Source organism: Rutidosis leptorrhynchoides, chromosome 1 (genome assembly GCF_046630445.1).
Source record: "Rutidosis leptorrhynchoides isolate AG116_Rl617_1_P2 chromosome 1, CSIRO_AGI_Rlap_v1, whole genome shotgun sequence".
Taxonomy (NCBI): domain Eukaryota; kingdom Viridiplantae; phylum Streptophyta; class Magnoliopsida; order Asterales; family Asteraceae; genus Rutidosis; species Rutidosis leptorrhynchoides.
Genome location: NC_092333.1, coordinates 517194947 through 517204790, shown reverse-complemented (window position 1 = coordinate 517204790; position 9844 = coordinate 517194947).

Genomic DNA, 9844 nt, shown 5'->3' with positions numbered 1-9844 from the left:
TGGGGGCTATTGGTGAATTTAATTTTTTTTAATAATTTTAAACTGTTAATGACTGAACTCTTTTACACTAATGACTAAAATAAATAAATAAAATTAAGGTAAAAATTTGGGATTTTTATGTGTATCTTTGTCCGCCACTGATTAATGATCGAGATCAATATAATATTTGAAATTAAAACGTCGGCAGATAAATCTAAATGTTAGGCTGCTTCACTATACTTAATTGAATTATTAATTATTATTTACGTTAGTGTTTAACATGTTTATCTCTGTGTCTTGACTTTTTCCATTTCTTTCTTCTATATATGTGGTATACACTAATATATCCAGGGAAGTACCACAATAAACAAAACCCACTTCATCTCCTTCTCTTCCTCCTGCATAACACCCAACATCATGACCACCGCCGGCTATCATCACAACCTGCAACTTCTGTCGATTACTGTTACACGATAACACCACCCTCATACCCATAACCATTATCATCTAAAAACCATCACACAAACAACACTCGATTAACCACGTTGCTCGAAACTACTACTACTAATCTACCTTAGTTTTTCGTTATTTTACAATTACAAACCTATGTATCAAACACCCATTGTTTTGACTACTGTTCTGTATCACCTTCGTTAAATACATCATTTCTCACCACCTTAAAACTTGTACAAGACATATAACCTGCAACTCGATCGTTCTATGATTTGTTGTTTCTGTTTTCTGTTTCCAACCTCCGCCACTCTACTGTTTCTGTTACCGATCGAGAGCAGCCCAACCAAAATCCACCACCGCAACATCTCATCACCTCACTCTCTCTCTACCTCAACATCTCTCTCTCCTCCTTCTTGATATCTTCTTCGTTGCTACTGCTACTGTTTGTTTTGTTTCTGTTACGGTTGGGCAACACCACAACTCAACCACTTCACACCTACAAGTTCCTGTTTACTACTGCTGCTCGATGTTTCTACTTTTTGAAATGAAACCAACTCGACGAATGATAATGATACGAATTTAAAAAAAAAAGAGTTATATTCCAAGGATAAGATGTTATTGTTTAGCTCCAGACAAATTCCATGGCCACCCACTACATATTGTCGAGCATATTTAGTATCCAATGAAATTTTGTTCATTTCCAGCTCACCCTATTTTTTTAAACCGTTCAATCATTAAAAGCTATCAAAAGGAAATCGAATCCTTTAATATTTTTGCAACTTGGGCCATATTATGTGAACTTTATTTGAGCCGTAATCCAAGCAATGGTGTTGGGCCGAATACTTTGCAACTTGGGCCGTAAACCTTGATTTTCATGTTGGGCCGAACGGTTTCTGCTGCTACTTACGATTTCTATTTAGATTGATGATGATTTTATGATTATGATGGTGATAATAAAGATGGAATGATAGTGTAATGATCATTAAGATGATGCTGTAATATAATAATCAAAGATGATGATGAGAATAGGTGTTGAATTTAGGAAGAAAATGATAACAGTTGTATATGTTAAAAATTTAAAGACACGGGTATAATCAGAAAGTAACCAGCAGTTCATGGGTTAGGGGTGTTTTTGTTTAAACGAGAGGTTTTGGGTTCGAGCCCGGCTTGGGGTACTTTTGTTTTTAAAGGGTTTATTAAAGGTAGTTTCATTTTTCAATTTCATTATTTATAAATTATCATTTTTATTGAAACTATTATTCTAGTCATCATTATTATTTTTATCATTAACATAATTTTTATTATTATTAATATTAACATTATTTTTTTAAATACATAAAAACATATTTGATACATAATTGTATTAATATTGCATAAAATATTAAATAAACATTAACATTTATTATATAAATATTATATAATTAATAGGTGAAATTATCTAATTTCGATTAAGTGTTAATATATATTTACGTGATATAGGTTCGTGAATCCGAGGCCAACCTTATACGTGTTCAATGATGTTATATGTATTTTTACTACAAAATACAGTATGGTGAGTATATAGTCCCTTTTTTTTTAACTTTAAATATTTTGGGATGAGAATACATGCATTTTATGATTTACGTTATGGACACAAGTGACTAAAATTACATTCTACGTTGAGTTGTACCACTGCATATCTCCCTATAACTTGGTAACTACTATTTACAAGCGGTATTGTAAACGCGAATCCTGTTGATAGATCTATCGGGCCTGACAACCCCAACCGGACTGGACGACCAGTATTCAACGGTTGCACAGTACTTCGTTTCGGTGACTACACTTGGTACGGTGTAGTAAGATTTCATAATAAAGGGAATATGCGACGTTGATTAAATGTTAAGTATGGTTATCAAGTGCTCAACAACTTAGAATATTTTTATTAAAATGGTTATATATATGAAATCTTGTGGTCCATAGTTATAACGCTGCTAGCATCAAACCTATATATCTCACCAACTTTATGTTGACGTTTTAAAGCATGTTATTCTCAGGTACGAATTAAGTCTTCCGCTGTGCATTTGCTCATATTAAGGACCTTACTTGGAATCGACCATCGCAATGGAACTAAATGTTGATGACTTCGTCCAGGAGGATTAGGACGGGTTGTTAAAGTTGGTATCAGAGCGTTGGTCTTAGCGAACCAGGCCTTGCATTAGTGTGTCTAACTGGTAGTTGTTAGGATACATTAGTGAGTCTGGACTTTGACCGTGTCTGCATGTTAAAAGTTTTACTTATCATATCTAGTCGGAAACTATCTGCTTATCATCCTTAGGGAATTGCCTGCTTATCCTTCTTAAGTCTAGACACGTCTTACTGCATTTAGTGCATTGATAGTGTATAGACCAAATTCATATCTTAACACATTTGTAGACTTGCCTGACATATGCTGTAACATCCTTTGTAGTCTACGAAATCTTTAGTATTACATATAGATATTCTATATAGTTAGAATCTCATCCGACATCCGAAAATCATTTCACATTGAAGATCATTTCCATCCATCCAATTACCCTTTGGCAATGAACCTGAATCACTTACCGGCGAACCTATTTGAAACACCATTTTGTCGCTTATTTCTAGAGTATCTCATCACGATTACATAATATCCCCTATCACGAATCTTGTTCATCCGCTCGATTCGACCGCCAATCATTCCAGTGTACCAGCAGAAGTTAACGAACTACGCGCTCGTGTGATGGCTTTGGAGAACCTGGTGCGAAAGTTACAAACACCAGCGGCAGCACCGGCAGCATAACCAGTACCTCCAGTAACATCAACATCGCAACCTTCAGTACTAGCACCATCAACAGCATCACCATCATCAACGTCAATGGTATCCTTATGAAAGGACCGCTACTAATCCATCCGGACGAAGTCCTTAACATTTGGTCCCATTGCGATGATCGACTCCAAGTAATGTCCTTAAAATGAGCAAATGCACAGCGAAAGACTTAATTCGTACCTAAGAATAACATGCTTTAAAACGTCAACATAAAGTTGGTGAGATATATAGGTTTGATGCTAGCAGCGTAATAACTATGGACCACAAGATTTCATATAATTAAACATAATACACTTGCAAGTGTATGTAAAAGTAGTTGAGCACTTGGTAACCATACTTAACATTTAAATCATCGCAGCATATTCTTAAATAATCGCTACACCGTACCAAGTGTAGTATACAGAAATGAAGTACTGTGTAACCGTTGAAAACTGGTCGTCCAGCCCGGTTGGGGTTGTCAGGCCCAATAGATCTATCAACAGGATTCGCGTTTACATTCCTCATGTAAATATTAGCTACCAAGTATAAAGAAATATGCCATGGTACAACTCAACATAGAATTTATTTTTGATCACTTGTGTCCATAACGTAAATCATAAAATGCATGTATTCTCATCCCAAAATATTTAGAGTTTAAAAGGGACTATATACTCACCATACTGTATTTTGTAGTAAAAATACATATAACATCATTGAACAATGTAAGGTTGGCCTTGGATTCACGAACCTATATTATTCATATATCTATTAACACACATAATATTAATCAACTAAATTTATAGATTTTATAATGTATTATGACTAATATCCTTATTTATAGTTATATTTTATATAAAGAATATTTGTTGTAATAATAATAATAATAATAATAGTATAATAATAATAATAATGATAAAAATAGTTATTAATAATGATATCATAAAAAATATAAAAAATAGTTTTTTTTAATAATAATAATAATAATTACATTAATAAATAAAATAATAATAATAATAATAATAATAATAATAATAATAATAATAATAATAATAATAATAATAATAATAATAATAATTTATAAACAAAGAAAAACTACCTTAATAAGCCCCTTTTAAAAAAAATGCACGAAGCCGGGTTTGAACCCGTGACGTCCCGCTAACCCTATAACATACCCAAACCGTTCCTCTACCCGATACTTTCTGTTATAACTCGTAGTCTATATCTACCTAACCCGTATCTCTTTGTTGTCTTCTCAACACCCCAAATATCGCGTATACTTCATAATTATGATCATTATTCGTTATCAGTTAAACTGCCAACAATCTCCTCCACATGATCGAACTTGGGCTTCGGTCCAATTGGGAAATAAATTGCAACGGCCCAAAAGCAAATGAGAATACAGGTGGTCCAACAGCTATTTCAATCTCGGCCCAAAGTTAAAAATCAATTCGTGGCTATCTGATTCGGTTAGGTTGAAAACGTGTGGAATTATTACTTTCCAACCTCCACGTCCACTAGTATCAAAAGGATCATATTATATTAAAAAAATGCCTTTCTTTACTTGTCCCTTTTTGGTCGGCTAAAAGCAAAGGTAGCAGGCAAAATAACTTTATCAAATGGACAACAGCATAAATAGTTTCATCTTGCTATTTATCATTATTATTTTCAACATGCTTAATCTTCAAGCCTCACTTAATTATCATATATTAATCGTATACTTCATTGAAACAGAAACCGAAGACAGAAACTCGAATAGTACGGTTCGGTTTGATTAGAAAGGTATAGCAGTCTTTGGTTCCAAAGGTGAAGGTTAAATAGGTGTGATGATATGTAGATTATCTTGATGATGGTGTAACGACCCGCACTTTTTCGATCGTTCTATACTTATAAGATTGATATTTACATAAATTAAACCTTACCAACATGATAAGTAATCCAAATTGTTGAGACTTATATTTCCGAAAAGAGTTTTATACAACGTTTGACCGTCTAGTTTGACCGAAGATATCACGAACTATACAATATATGATAATTATACGTTTGTGTATATAAATGTATATATACATATTTAACATGATTAATAAATGTTTTAATATCTCATTTTGTATTAATAACAACAAGTTATATGTGTATTTTGAAACTACTAACTTAAGTTTTCAAAACAATAACTATACGTAACGTTATTTGACATAAATACTTAAGACTTATAATGTTATACATATATTGTATAAGTAATGTATTTAATTACTTTTAAAGAACTTAAATACATAAAATCATATAAGTGTATTCACAAAAGATAGCTATATTTAAATCCTCATTCCATTTTTCACAAAATTTCTATACGTATACCTAGAGTATTTGTACTCGTATCATACCAAGCTTCTATACGTATTTACTATTGGTATATACACATCAAATCACCACCTAACCAGCCCTTATTCATGCCTTATGTATAAGGTAATTACTTTTGAATCATTGCAAGACTAATTACAAAAATACAAACTAAAATTTTGTCATGTTATCCTTAAAGATCACATTTTTAGGAGTATATATGTATCATCATTTTGATCCATTTTTACTACCATTTTCTTATCAAAAACACACACTCTTTCTTACTCTCTAAACTCCATAACAATCCAGCAAATAACCAAGAAGATCTAGCCATAAAAACCATACTAAAACACCATAAGAAAACTCTTACAAAAACACTTCAAGAAAACCTTCCAAGAACACCAACTTACTTCCAATCTTTCATCCACTTCTATCACCCTTTTGATTCTAGCTTCTTACTCCTCTTTTACAGCAAACTTATCCAAGGAACTTGAGGTAGAATCTATGTTCATAACCTTATTCGATTCATATATATATAGCTATCTTATTTTATGGTACAAAAGTTTAACAACAAGAACATAGTTTGAATGTTTTCAAACTTGTTTGCAAACTAAATAGATCCTTCTAACTTAACTTTTAAAATACTTCAAGACATGTAATATAACTTATTTATATGTTAATTTAACAAGGTAAAACTTGGTTTTTCAAAGTATAAGTATTTTTGGAAAAATGGTCATTAAATAATTTTGTTGTAACAAAAATGTTTAACTTCATATGTTTCACTAAACTTTCACCTATGCCGTATGATTTTGAATACAAACCAAGGTATTTACAGTTCATAGTCTTAAAGAAGAACTCGATCCAAGAAGATGGAAATTTGAATCAACGAAAACGGACTTGAAACGAAGAAACTATGACCGAAACAAAATTGGCTATCCTAGACATTTTCAACTTCGGGATTCATTGGAAAAATTTACATAAAATCACATACTTCTAAGATAACATGATATTTTATATATATGTACTCATAATTCAATTTCATATGGTTCAGGATCACCCGTAAGCAACACGAGAAGATTAATCATAAGATCCCATGATTGTACGCAACACGTCATTTGACAACACCGGTACTTTATGTACGCAACACGTCATTTGACAACACCGGTACCATGGGTCAAGATTAATCTCGACCAATACATTTATGATGGGGTTTTACGGGAGTTTTATTTATTTCGTTGGGGGTTGTATTTATTCATTGCGGGTATATTAAACATCTAAAAATGAACCATTAAAATTGAATTGCTAACCTCGGACTGCTAACTTCGGACTAAGTAAATATTCAAAGTATTAAAAGTATAACAAATATATATATATATATATAACGTTTGTTTAAAAAGAAAAGGTATTGATATATTATATATGGATAGGTTCGTGATATCAACCGGAAGACCGAGTCAAAATATATATATCATCAAGACAAGGGTGAGTATATAGTCCCACTTTTAAACTCTAAATATTTCGGGATGAGAATACATGTATTTTATGTTTTACGATATGGACACAAGTAACTGAAAAATATGTTCTACGTTGAGTTGTACCACTGGCATACTTCCCTGTAGCTTGGTAACTAATATTTACAGCGGTATTGTAAACGCGAATCCTGTTGATAGATCTATCGGGCCTGACAACCCCAACCGGACTGGACGACCAGTATTCAACGGTTGCACAGTACTTCGTTTTGTGACTACACTTGGTACGGTGTAGTAAGATTTCATATTAAAGGGAATATGCGACGTGAAAATGTTAAGTATGGTTACCAAGTGCTCAACCACTTAGAATACTTTTATTAAACTGTTTATATACGAAATCTTGTGGTCTATATATATATTGCTGCCGGCATTAAACCTATATCTCACCAACTTTATGTTGACCTTTTAAAACATGTCTATTCTCAGGTGATTTCTAAAGCTTCCGCTGCATCATGTTGGATCTAACCAGGATCTTGCGTACGCATGTTTGTGTCAAAAATAAAACTGCATATCCGAGATGTTGTATTGTAAAATATGCTAGAAACCGTGTTGTTGTCATCATTTGTAAAGTTTGTAAGTCGAAGATTATCGCTAAACGTTAATCTTCTTTTTATTGTCTTAAGCTTGTAACAAAAATAATGGTTGTGGTTTGTAATGTATAATATATGCAGTTTTTCTTTTAAAAATGTCTCATATAGAGGTCAATACCTCGCAATGAAATCATACGTTATCTAACGCGTTCTTATGGTTAAGGACGGGTTATGACATGTGGTATCAGAGCGTTGGTCTTAGCGAACCAGGTTTGCATTAGTGTGTCTAACCGAGAAGTCGTTAGGATACATTAGTAAAGTCTGGACTTTGACCGGGTCTGATTTTAAAAAAAAAAACAAAAAAAAAAACCATTGCTTATCACTGTTGGTTAAAATTTATATGTAAATATTATGTAAGTACTAATGGGTTAGTTGTTATGTGATAGATGTCGGGCTCGAAACTTATTATCACATTCAGCGACTCCGAATCAGAACCTTCAGATTGTGTTTCAGTCATTAACATATCCGATGACGAAAGTGGTATTTTTGGAGAAGACTCACAATTTCCGGATGAACCAACTATAGAAATATCGGAAAGTGAACCCGAGGAGGAAAGTGAACCCGAGGAGGAAAGTGAACCCGAGGAGGAAAGTGAACCCGAGGAAGAAATACAGGAAATTACAAAAGACGAGTTCGAACTAGGAAAGAAACGAAAAGCTAGTGAATTAGAAAATCCAAATCCCGAGTTTAATGAGAATGAAGTGGCACCAATTCCACTCAACACTACCACCCCTATCCCCGCTATTCCTATTCGTTCTGTCCCGGCATCCAGTTCTTCAGTCCCACAGCCAAAATATAGGCAGACAGTTAGGATAAGCGTTAAGCAAATCTTTGTGTCTAAACGTCCTAGAAAATAGATCAAACGATGCGCTGCTGTGTCAAACCATGGAATCACATAATGTTTTGTATAATATTATTAGTGTGGTTTGTTTAAAGTTTGATGTAAGCATATGTAAAATAGCGAAGTATGAAATGCAATAATTTTCCATGGTTAAGTATTATTTAGATTGTAGTAATTGATTCTGTACTAAGCTATTAAGTATGAACATTAACGGGTAGGTACTACCCAAGATATAATTATAAAACGCTAATAAGAAGAAAAGGCTTTTATAATAATACCTAGTTCATATTATTAATAAGCTATAATGTACTATAAATACACACTACATCTATAATAATCCATGTGAATAATTATTTTCTTTCATTAGGAAATGGCGCGATTGAATCGAATGACGGAACAAGAACTCGAGGAACTCATCAACCAGCGAGTGAACGACAGAATGTTATGGGTTGAGGCTGCAAGAGCTGCTGCAGTTAATCCAAATCCTCGTGTAGGATGCTCCTACAAGACGTTCCAAGCTTGCAAGCCATCATCATTCAGTGGAACGGAAGGACCTATCGGTTTAACCCGATGGATAGAAAAGATGGAGACGGTGTTCAAAATCAGCGGTTGTGATAAAAAAGACATGACCAAGTTTGCATCGTGCACTTTACAAGATAGTGCACTCACATGGTGGAAGAATTATGTGAAGGCGGTAGGAGGAGATGTAGCTTATGATACTCCATGGGAAGAATTCAAAGCAATGATAATCACCGAGTATTGTCCAAGGAATGAGGTTATTAAGTTAGAAGATGAGTTACGAAGTTTGAAGGTGGTTGGTACTGAAATCACCAACTACAATCAGCGATTCATGGAATTGGTTTTACTATGTCCTGAATTGGTTCCAACCGAAGCACGGAAGATTGAAATGTACAAAGGTGGTTTGCCCAAAAAGGTCAAGGCAAACGTTACAGCATCGAAACCTAAGACAATTCATGAAGCTATAACCATGGCAAACGAGTTAATGGATCAGGTCATTCTGGATAAGAAAGCATTCACTACTGAGGTGAAGGTATCGAGTAACAAAAGGAAGTGGAACGGAAATTATGATCGAGGTTACCAACAGCAATCTTTTAAGAAACCAGAAACCCCGAAAGGTGCGGGTAGCGGTTCAGGCTTTGGTTACAAAGGACAAAGTCCTTTATGCAACCGTTGCCACAAACATCACTTTGGTTACTGTAGTGTGTTATGCACCAAGTGTAATCGACAAGGTCATCTTGCGGAAGATTGTAAGGCTCTCGTTACAAATGGTAACAAGACTCCTGCCACCAACGCAAAT